This window comes from Falco biarmicus, chromosome 15 (assembly GCF_023638135.1).
Source record: "Falco biarmicus isolate bFalBia1 chromosome 15, bFalBia1.pri, whole genome shotgun sequence".
NCBI classification, from domain to species: domain Eukaryota; kingdom Metazoa; phylum Chordata; class Aves; order Falconiformes; family Falconidae; genus Falco; species Falco biarmicus.
In genome coordinates this window covers 6491246-6503587 of record NC_079302.1, presented here as the reverse complement: position 1 = coordinate 6503587, position 12342 = coordinate 6491246, and the positions used below count along the sequence as shown (strand labels likewise).

Sequence of the window (12342 nt, the reverse complement as noted above, 5' to 3'; positions counted from 1 at the left end):
TTCTGCCCATGGCTAGTAATCCACACTTTACGAATATGAGAAAAGATGTAAAGAGATGGAGTTAGCCTGCCTAAACTCACATCCATAGTCAATAGGATAGTCAGGAACAAAATTCTACTTCTACGTTCTAGCCTAAGCACCAAGCTACAGTTCTTAGAAATAGAAAAAAATAGTCACAAAAAGCATAGTCCTATAAAAAAGAGAGTATGAGAAAACAGTCTCATCGAGGTAAATACTTGTTTGTGGAGATTACTGCCTGTCTCACCAATACCCTAGTGACCACCCTGTCTGCACCCATAATTAGGGCAAGCCCCTCTGTAACTGCATGAGGTCATGTTTTCCTTTCAAGCAGCAGTAAATTACCATGCTTGTTATCACTCCTGTACACAGATTCCCTCAAAAACTAGATTATCTCCAGGGCATCCTTTGCTATTTTGTCATTTTCAGTATCACTCTCACTATAGCAGGAAAAAAAGACACAAAAAAAATCAGCATTTAGGGTTTGAGAAACAAAGATATTCATGGGGGGGGCGGGGGGGGGGGGAAGAGTGAAAGAAGCAGATCATCCTGGAACTGCCAATTTTCTGTATCCTTTGAGGATTAGATCCAAGCTTATAATTTCAGTGAGCAATTATCTAAATAGAAATGCTCTAATTGCACTAGGATTGTGTTTTCTCTGGAGTGTTATTTCTTTCAAGTATCCTGCTGTTTATTTATATTCAGCTAAATACAAGGTATGCTGAGCTACCCAGCGATTTACACTGCAGTAGGGATGTTACCATTGGTACACAGGAGATTGCTGGTTTAGCACAGAAAACCCTCTAGGCTGTTCTAACTTACTAGAACTAAGCCCATTCCAGTCTCTGTCTTATAAACTCACAGTTTAATAAAGAAAACAAAGCAATTCTTCCTGGATGATTGTCAATGAACTGCTTTGTTGCCTCTGGAATCACTGCCAGCTCGGGGAAAAGTAGGGGGAAAACAGGCATGATACACAGCTACCCAAGGAAAACAGCTTACCTGGCTTGGTACCCCAGACGTCTGGAAGCAGCACACATGTTAGGGGAGGGACTGTCACGGAGGCAAACCACAGCCACACACAGTTTCTTCAGCAGTGACAGTAGTTTACATTGATCATTTCAACATGCCTCAACAGCTGCTGTAACCAATATTACAGATACACTGGGAAAGAGAACAGCACCAAGACAGACAGCCAAGACACAACAGACCTAACACTTGCTTATTAAAGTTTCGTACCTAGTAAGAGCAGAAAGGTTGTAAGGGTTGGCCTCAACTGTTATGCACCTTATGCACCATTGCACAAGAAAAGTTGTGTCTGTCTTAAAGGTTAATCAGCCTGTAAAATGTGCACATTTGAGGGAAAAGGAGAAACTCTCCTTCAGCGGGAGTTGTGGGGATTTGTCTAAAAAGGGCTCCTATTCCTCCTTCTCCAGAACTACAGCAAAATGTCAGAAGAAAAAGTAGCAAGAGGAAACTCAAAGATCATTGCATTCTGCTTGAAAACCAAAATGGATCACATTAGTCTAGAAAGTCTTAGTGGCAACATCACAATGTTTATGCAATTCTTCAAGGGTCAGGCAAGAGAGAAAGTTTCCTACTGCACATACCTGCATCAAAAGCTTCTTAATAGCTTAATTTGTGTTTATTTATGTTTATGCACTGTAATGGAGATACAGAAAAAGGGGAAAGGGCCAAAACTAAGAGAGTTTAGAAGAGGATAACATTCAGGAGAATGCATGAAAATTATAGTTTCAGAGGCGCTAAGTATATCAAGACAGGTAGAATTCCCTAAACATCACTGTTTGTTTCAAATTCCAATCAAGAGTAACTGCTTTACGTTAACACTAAAGAAACAATGAATAGCATGTTTCTCCTCTTCTTAACGTGCCATCATTAATCAAGAACTTGACAGAGCAGTAAGTGAAGAGGGTCTTTATCTGCTTTATTTCTGCATAGAATAGATTGTATGATTCACTTTAACCATCTTCAAACAGCACAACTTTTAGAATCATGGCTGAGTTCTGATTTCATACCAAAAAAGCATGACAAATAGGAGGTTGTGTACAAGCCTAATTTTTGTACCAAATTTTACCATGCAAAACATGCACAGAGCACCTGTTGATGAGCCACAGGCATCTGTGACAAAGGTCCCAAGGATAAAACACAAAAATATCTTAACTGGCAACTAAAATCACAACAGCCAATAAATTCCAATCCGTGACATGGACTAAAAAATATATGTTTCAGAAATGCACCTACTTAAAGCTAATTTTCTATGCTGCCATGAACACTACCAGCAGAGAAACAGTATCTACTCGCCTTTCCTTTAACAGCGAAGACGACGATGGAGAGGAAGATAAATACAATCATTTTTTATCCAAAGCCATCACTCAAATTGACGGCGCAACTGGATTTTTCCACAGCTGAATAGACATATACCTGTTAATTTTATTGCTTTTCTCTACTTATTCAACTGAAGGTAGAACCTTTAAAGCCTGGGACATCCAACACTAGAACAGACAAGTCCTACTTACAGATATGTGAAAGTGAATTAGTGGCAAGAAAGGGTTTGCAGAAACAGACCAAGTTCATAACTACTCTTGAGGGAAACATCCTACTTAACCAACTGGAAGCTTTCCTGGTGCAGTGGCTTTTTACCATGCCTCACTTCAATCACTTCAGAAATATTACAGCCTCACAATATGACAAAATTTTCACATGTAAAATTCTCTAAGGCTGGTGCATTTTAATGACTAAGCATTTGGGACAAGAGGGACAAGTAAGTCTTTGCTGCCTTCTCATTCCAAGTTTACTGCATTGGAGCCACGAGCGCAAGGATGCAAAATCTCCATGCAGAAACAGCAATCCACAATATGAATCAGATTTATTTTTTTTTCTCCCCAAAAGGGTCTAAAGATAGGAAAAAGGGCAAGGGAATGTCATGCAGATTAGAAAGTGTCCTGGACAGCAGAGCACTCAAGAATCCCAGGCCAGTCTTCAGGAGTTCCACACCGTTTCAGCTGAAAGGGCAAGAATGTACCAGCAAAGAACTTGATGTTTAAAGCATCACACACAGATTTTGGGGTCTACCTTCTACAAGTCCTGCCTGTTCATCATTGTTTTTCTTCTTGCTCCAGAGGAGTTCCAGAATGGCACTCAAAACCAAAGCTTTCATGGCATTTTCATGAGGTTGGGATCCCCAGTCCTTTGAAGAAAACCAGGTTCTCTATATGTGCTCAGATGTTCATGCATGTCTTCCTTCACGTAGTACTGCTGTTTTATTATTTTTATACAGGTATCATGATATTGAATGGTGGAAAGAAAGCTTTTCTAAAACATAAATTCATACCTTGTTCTGTCTTCCAGAAAATGAATTTTTTACCACCTAGTTTGCAAAATGCAATTACACAACTGCACTTGCAAATTACAGCAATCATTCAGGTTTCCAGAAGCCAAATCTATTCAGGAAAAACAGATTTAGAATTGAAAACCTGGAGGATACACAATAAAGTAGTACCTTAAATTCTAAACATAGCTGGTAGCAAACCATAAAATTCAAGCAATATTTTTAATCATTTATTCTCAGCATATAGCAAAGACAAAGGACAACTTGTATTTGATCATAAAGGCCTCAGTATTTATTATTTATTCCTTATTAAATTCAATTATCACTGACAGTAAGTCTTTCTCTGGTAGACTTATTCAGTTAGTCGCACTGTGTTTCAGCAGAGCAAGGATTTTAGGACTGCATTACCTGTCAACTGAATCTGTGAATTCAGTGTGTTCTGGGTTTATCTTAACAGTTGGCTACTATGCTGTTTGTTAATTTACTATTGAAATTGTTGGATTACTAGTAAGCTATCATAGACATAACACTGTCAAGTTACCTAATTTCAAGATAAGTTCATGCTTCTTGACCAACTAGTTTCACTGAATAAAAGTTAAACATTTTTGGCTGGGATGGGAAATAATTTTTGAGATTCCTAATTTTAAGACAAAATATGGAGAACAGATTTCTCTGCAATTAATTTGGTATTTTAATTTTACAAAACCATTCAAGGAACAGGCAGTAAGTCGAAGGCTCTCAGTTTCCAAGGTACTTCATGAACAAACTCTGGATTCTGAAGCCACAGTTTGTATCTCAAGCTTAAATTAATCTCTGCTTCATTATCTCCATCTCATTTGAAGACAATTACATACTGTTTTCTGTGTTATCACTGGTTGCAGTAGCATTGTATTTCTATTTATTATTAGCATCGTATTCTCTTAGCACACATTCTTCTCTAGCTGCTTCAATGCTGCTGACTTTCTTAAATCTATTCTTTGAACTGTGCTCCCAATTTCCTGTGAATAAGACTCTCTTATTTGCAGCTGTCTCCTAAGATAGCCTTCTCTTTCTCATACATATTCAAATACCAAATGGAATTTTTATTGCTCCTGTATCTTATTAATTTTTTGGATACTAATAAAAAAATCAAGACTTTTAAAGCAAAAACCGAAGCAGTGTTTCAGTCACATTCCTCACATCTACCAGAAAGCAGTGGATCATCTACCTTCTTGGTTGAACTTCAGTTATGGTTTAATTTGATAATTCTGGTTAACACAACCCAACAGATAGGCTCTGGCCCCTTTTCACAAGGAACAAAACCAATCTATTTTGTTAGTGTCAAAGAAACAGACAAGCCCGAACTGAACAGTTATACCACCATAAGAAATTACTCACCATCTGTGTTTATAAATACCCCCTCTGCTTATGGGCAAATATTTTCAATCCCATTCAGTGTACTAGCTACCTTAAAGAGGTATGCAAACTGTTTCTACACACTTTTTTCACTATCTGTCATGACTTTTCATCCAGAGCAGGCAGAACGCATGTGTGCAAAAGCAAGCAGTGTAGTCCCATTTTACTGTCACATTCTACGCTCTAGAGCGATCATAGTTTTTTTTATTTAATTCAAAGAAAATATTTGAAACTATCACTCCTTCTGTGAACTGTTCTTCTCTAACATAAATGACGGGAAATATCTTGCTGTCCCTGAATTCCACGTTTTCCAAATTACTTTTCTCCTATCTTACCCCAGTCTCCAAATAAAGATGTTTCATTGCAGATGCCTATGTAGCTACATTAAATTGGCACTTAAGGCTCTAGAAAATAGTAAAGCAACAGGTTTGAAACTTTTCCAGTTTGGAACTGTTTGCAAGGTTTATGAAAATTGGCCAAAAAGAGATACTGAATTTAAATACACAAAACTAATTGAAAGGCTATACTAAATGTATGCACAGTGTACCACAAAGCCAAGATGACAGTATCAGATCGGTTTGCATTAAACAGGTCAGGGGTAGGGGGGGACTTCAGGAAAAACAAAATAACAATGGCGTAACTTAGCATATTTGTACTTGGGTCAGATCCAGCTGAACACTTTGGAAAGGATGCTGCTCAAAGTGAAAGGTGAATGGAGGAACAGAGATCAGGAAGGAGGTGGGTGTTTGTCGTTAAGAAAAATAATTTGTGAAAATGCATTAACTAGCGAATGTATTATGTTGCAGTAAACACTCCAAATATTTGAAGAAATACTATAGCAGTATCTTGATTCCCTTGATTGTTATTAAGTAGAAGGCAAACAAATGCTTCTTTGCAGAAACAGAGTTTGGAGCTCTGCCAGGAATGGTCACATCTAACACACATTATTTATGACTGTATAAAGTGCAAGAATATTAGTCATTTAATGAATAGCTGGAGGATGTCTGTTACAAGACATGAAATGATCATAACTTGTTAAAGGTAAAGAAGGTTAAAAATGGGAATTTCATCACTCAGGAAGCTGTTGCGAGTGCAGAACAGTCTCCACCTCAGGTCTACAGAAATGCATTTCCTAGCTTCTCTTAAAACCGCTGTCACAGGCATCACTGGTGGCCTTTTAAACTTCACGACCTAGCATTGTCTTCTCTTCATCATCATGTCTTACAAACCCCCACTGATATCTCTAACACCACAGATTTCCCATCTCTCACTCTGATTTCACTTTGGTACACAGTTATATACCCAGTGGGCTTCCTCCCTGTCTTTCTTCTCAGAGCTACATTCAGTAGTCTCCTCTTCCTCCTCCTCCCTTCATACATCGTGGACATTTTCCAAGGGGCTCTTCTCACCCCACCACATTTTCACATTTTCTATTTTTACCCTTCTGTTGACCTCATTCACTCACGTGGTCTCTCCTCAAGCAGGGACTGACAACCCTCAAATATTCCTCTTCTGCCTGTCTCTACCCTGCCACCTTTCTCTGCTCTCACAGATACTGCAATACTAAATATAACAATAGAATTACACATTTATCCCACCTAACCTCATTCCAACCCTTGCCTTTTTTGCTGCAAAAGGAATCTTTTACCCAACTACAGATGAAGGTTTTGAGACAGAGCAGCCATAAGATATAGACTTTTCCCTTTATTTACACCTTGTTTATTTTTCTTTTCTTATCCTTTATTCTGATATTAAAGCATGCATATTAAAGAAGGGAAAAAAGAGCTTTCTAAGAAGAAGAAATTCTCTTTCGATCTGTATTCAAATAAGGAGATGAAACATGACATGATGAAACAATAGCCTTTTGTTGTTGTTCAGAAAATACCTGAAATTTCATGAAATACGGAACTGTTTGTATATGTAATCTGGTTACATAAAGTGTTCTGTACCTCTGCCACTGAATTTTGTGAAGCAGCATGGGTTACAGGGTTTGTTACTTGCTTTTTTTTTTTTTTTTTTGATTATGGCTTTACATTATTTTTGCCTCTTTTAAAGCAGCTCCCCATTTTCCTAAAAATGGCTGTTTCCAGCCATCAGACTTTGCAACTTCTGTTAGAACAAACTGACCATGCCTGGCTAACTACTTGCTCAATCCGTTTATTCAGTTTCCAATACAGCCCAGCCCAGCACAGTATATCTGGCATTATGTATCATACACATCATGCAAAAATTTCTCTCAAGCATAATCGTGGCTCTTAAAACTCAAACTTTGCCACACAATGACAAGGTCTCCACATTACCAGAATCACATTCCCTCCTCCTCCACCCCCATCCAACTCCTCATCAGTCTCTAGCATGACTCAACCCAGTTGAAAAGCAGTAGGTTTACAAGTCATTTCATTTATTTCAAGAGATACATCACATGGAGGAAATAAATAACACTGTTTTACAAAAGTTATTTTCAGTGCCTGGTTCCTGGTAGGTAATAGGGTCCCTCTGGTTCCATAAGGTGCTTCCAGCTGGGAATTCTACATTAGTTTTGGCTTAACCAGAATGATACTAACATTTTGAAGCCCACTCTTACAATGGCAGCAGAACCATGCCCCATAGCCTGTCAACACTTCCTTCTAATTCTTTAAGCTGAAAAATCTATTTCAGAACTACTCCTGTTGTTACAATTACTGCCTTATCTCCAAGACCACGGACAGGGTAAAAACTGCTTTTGCACAAATACATTCTTCCTAAGGTCCTGTGCTGAGGGCCATCTTTCACTTGCCAAAACCCTGAAATTCAGCTAGATCCTGAGGTTTTCAACACATTTTTAACAATTTCACTTCCAGATAGTAGGCAGCTTATTGGCTAGCCATGAGATGTTTCTGTATATGCTCTTTTTTGTCTCCCTCTTGCTGGCCTATTGTCAGTGTGGTGAGCCATGTTAAAATTTATACAACACAAAAGAGGAAAAAAACCAAAATGACTGTCATGTATCATCCTGAGAAAAATGAAGTTAAAGTATTTTATTTTCAGTAGTCACGAGGCATTGAAACCAGTAGCAAACATTTATCTGGATGTTGCAGAAACTGCAAAATAATCAAATGGGGCAGGTGTGAAAAAAGCAATGAGGACTAACAGAGGAGAGATGGTTAATTGAACTGAAAGGGGCCAGGTAGTAGCTGAAATTTCAGTATTATAAATAGGACATTATGTAGCTGAACTAAAAATAGGAGATTTATTTTTACTTAATGTTCCTCACCGCTGGCTGCTGACCTAGAGAAAGAGGACTCAGAAAGGAGAATTAAACAATTCCCCACCACCATGCAAAACCAACACCACTAGCCTGGCTCCAGGGTCTATTTGTAAACTAAGAAGAATCCTGTTTTTTAAACCAATTTCAAAAGATGTCTAATTGAAAGAACTCCCTAATGTTGCTGGGAAAAGAACGTTATAGATTACACCAATTTCTACAGAAGACCAGCTGCAATTACAAATTCCCTGTCTACATACTTGCTTGTAACAAAAAATCACCAGTGTATCTAATCCAATTCCTTCACACACTTTATATGTATGCAACTGTTGTCCTACGCTATAAGCAGTCTCTGCTCAACAGTACTTGGTTTCGAGGCAAGACTGAGGGGCCCAGCACAGGTTTGGAGGAAAATGCTGTGTCAACCTGCCACCTGCTAACTGTCTCAGGGCAGCACCTTGTGTTCTTCCCTTTCCTAAGGACCAATTTTACACTTAAACTGAGAAACCTAATTTAGCTATGGTGAAACGGCAGCTTATACGGCCAGCTGCTGAGGTGGTGTTCATACTTTGTTTCATTTAAAAAAAAAAAAAACAGGAAAAAAATAAAAAGATTAAACTAGCACAAGCCTAGACCACCAAATCTGGATTTAGCTTCAAGGCCATACATCTAATCCTCAGGACAAGAGAGACTTGAAACCATGGTTTTGGTTCTGCTTAAAAAGATAAGAGGAAGCTGTAAAATAAAAACAGAACTGAATCTCAACTTAAGTTCACAGATGTGAAGTCCATGGCTTTTTTGTTGTTGTTGGTTTTTTTTGGTGGGGGGGCATCACTAACTAAAATCTAAGTGTCTCAATACACTTGAGACTGGCTGTTTCTGTATCTGCTAAATACTGGATCTCTGTAATGTACCATAGACCCCAAGGGTCTACGCTGAAGCATTTATTCATCACCACTTGTGTAGGAAGCTGAAATGAATATGAGAATATGGTGATTGAACTTTGGAGAGTAAGCCATAATTACTTTAAAAAGTTTATGACAACAACAAAAATAACTTGCATCATTTGTCATTGCCGGTCAAATTGAAACAAAGGTATTTGTTACAAGAAATTATCATATTTAAGGAGAAATACTTAGCATCTGTGTAGTCTGTATGCAAATCTACTAGCCAGCTTTCTCTTGGGCGGAAAAATGGCAGTCTACTTACTTGCTGTATTTGTTCACCATTTGCATCCTTCATTAGTATTGGCAATTTGATTTGTTTGGGAATGGCAAGACTCGGAAGATAATTCTACACTTAGCTTAAATAATTCTAAAATGCAGGTTAGCAGAGAGGCAGATGATAATTCAAAACTTCTTGCTGCTGCTAAGCTATTTCAGCTTCTCTCACTGTCAAAGCCAAGTCAAACACACCTAAATTAAAATGCCTATTTGCAGTGTCTCAAAAGACAACAGAAAGATCATTTTTTTTTCTCTCTTGATTTTCATATGCTGAATCAGAACCTCAAAATAAAAGTCAACGCCATCACTAAGGCTGCACTGTTGTATTACTGCTAGGTTTCAACATAGCAGGCAGCTTCAGAGGAAAACAAGAACCATACACCTTCCATATTTGCAATGTTGGCTGTATTTGCCATTTCCTTTCTTTCACTGTTGTACTAATTTTTATGCATTTATACATACAGATTATATACATACACACACACAACACCACTTCAAACATACTTTAGATACTACTAATAATTTCAACTAAAGTACATTGCTTTTTCCTCTTCCCCTTCCAACTCATTCACATTAACCAGACACGAATCACCGTGCAACCTCTGGAATCCTCTTGGCTGCAAATGGAAGGCAATGCAACAGCTAAGGAAAGGACGCACCAGAGACCTAGGTTTACGCGACCTGTGCTTGCCAGGCATGACCTACATCTCTTAAGCACCATTTCTGTGGTATAAGGACATGAGGGAACTTCAACCTAGCAGCACCACAATACACTAAAACGGGCCTGTTGTTCCATAACCACAAACGATGCAAGTCCCATCGAGCCACAAATAAAAGCTCCTACGAATGATGTCCCAAGTTCTCGCCCAGATATTCAACCCAGTAACAGAGATATTTTCATATGGAAAAGGTGTCTTTCATGCCATTCTGCTCAAAGGGAGAATTCTCACTTCACTTGCAGGTATGGCCTTTCTGCTTCCCCAGTATAACATACGGTACACAACTTCTGTATCCAGTATCTTCTAACACGTGGTAAGATCTAATAAACAATTCCAGATAACATTACGACATCGCCAGTAAGTACTGGACACTAGAATTGGCTTCCACTTGACACACCACTCCCTGCAAGTAATATGCAACTTCCCAACTAGGAGATTTAGCTCAACTACAGCATTTTCCCCCTCACCTTGAACACAGCCCCAGGCACAGAAACAGAAGCCCTTGAACACAAGCCCAGTGCAGAAAAAATTCCAAGGGAGAACGTTTTGCTCCTGTTGTAACTAGAAGATGATTTAAGAGTTTCCATTTTGAATACCAAGAAGCTCCAGAGGAAAGTTTAAGGTTTCCTTGTTACTACCCTTCTTTGGCCTTCATACTATCTATTCTTGGCCATCCTGAAAAACAGAACCAACAGCAACGCAGCTGCACCAAAGTAAGGACAAACTGGCTTTCTGAAGAAACTTCTAGTATTTAAATCTTTTCTTCAAATATCATTAACTCCAGCCAGCCTCTTCTGTCTTCCTAGTTAAAATAAACAAATTATCCTATAACAAAAAAAGTTATCTCAAACCCCATTCTCCATAGCTGCCGTCTGCTAGCTGTATGACAGTGCACAGTGACCAGGTTTTGATTGTCATGCTGTCACGTACCACACACTTGTACAGCCACCTAAATGAAGCCACTGTGGACCAGTTACGGAAGATCTGTTATTCCATTTGGAATTACTCATTTGGGGATTTGCTTTTTGATTTGTTTTCCCCTGAGGTTTTTTGGAAGCACTAGTGGGTTGAAGTTTAAATTAAATTGGGACCATCAGCATCCTAAAGTCAACTATTCAGTAGCACACATTTAATATTGATTTAATATGATTATGTGGGCTGCCTGCAACCACAGCTAACTAACGCTACTTATACACAGAGTATTTTATATATTCATCACCAGTAATGTTAGAATACCAAGCAAACCAAAATACAGCAAAACTATCCACACAATTATTTAGCTCTGAAAGCTATACAGAAGGGGAAGAATTAAAAGTTGGAATCTTCAATTCACAAAGACAGCTCTGGTCAATTTCGTAAACTGCACAGTCTAAGGTGCCACTGGTTAATTACAATATTGTAGAATATACAAAACAAGTGACAAACCAACCACTACGCTAACTAAAATGAATCGCTAATATAATAAACTGCACCAATGCCAATTTTTTTGGAGGACAACCTTAAGTTCCTGGCCACTTCCAGAGCCAGGGCATCAGCCAGTTCAAATATCCTACTGACCTTTGGAAAACAGAAATGCTGTATTAGGTCACATCATGGCTGTTTCTAAAATACCTACTATAGCTATAACTACAAAGCCGGGGGGTGGTGGTGGAAAGGAGTGAGGTGTAGCCTCATAACCTTACCAAACACCACAGAGAGGGTTATTGACAAGTATCAGCGCGGCCCCTGCTGTGATCTGTGATGGCGTGTGAAGCCCCATGCTAGGGCCCTGCTCACAGCTGGGCACAGCAAAGTCCAGCCCAGTCTGCTTAGTTCCATAGTGCTGTTGTGAGCACAACATCAAGTTAATTTAAATAAGGAAAGCGGGTTACAAATGAAGTAGGATTGTGCAAGAGCACCTGGCATCAGCAAGTGATCGATAGCATCCCTGCAGTATTTGAGGGCACGGGGGCCGCCCGTAGGAACCTGTAGCCCAAAGGGCTGGCTGAGGGAAGAGCCTGGGTGTCACTTTTACCTGAGGAACAGACCGCACGGCCTCCGGGGGACGGCCGCCACGCCAGCACCCGGCCCCGCCGAGCCCCGCGGCCGGCCCTCAGCACCGCGCCGGGCAGGCCGCCTCCAAGATGGCGGCCCGGCCACACGGCGCCCCTCCCGCGCGCGGCGGGCCGCTCGCTGCCGTCCCCCGGCGGGCCGGGCCGGGCGGCGAGGCGGGGCGGCGGCGGAGACCGGCCCTGTGCAGCACCGGTAGTGGCCGCGGGGAGACGCGGCCGGTGGCTGTTGGCGTGGGGAAGCCCCGCAGGGTGCCCAGCGCGGTCCCCGGCCGGCTGCGGAGGCTCGCCCGGTGCCGGGCCGCCGTGCTGGCTGGGGCTGGCGGTGCGGAACGCCGCGGCGGCA

The 12342-nt window shown here is 40.3% G+C and overlaps 1 long non-coding RNA gene across 1 annotated transcript in view; it reads right to left on the bottom strand.

Annotated features, from left to right (window-relative positions):
- Positions 1-12032, bottom strand: part of LOC130159254 (uncharacterized) — a 95956-nt gene extending 83924 nt beyond the window's left edge. Inside the window, exon 1 of the long non-coding RNA XR_008825679.1 lies at positions 11963-12032. This is a non-coding gene — a long non-coding RNA (uncharacterized LOC130159254). The remainder of the gene's footprint in view (positions 1-11962) is intronic.
- Between the last annotated feature and the right edge of the window lie 310 nt (positions 12033-12342).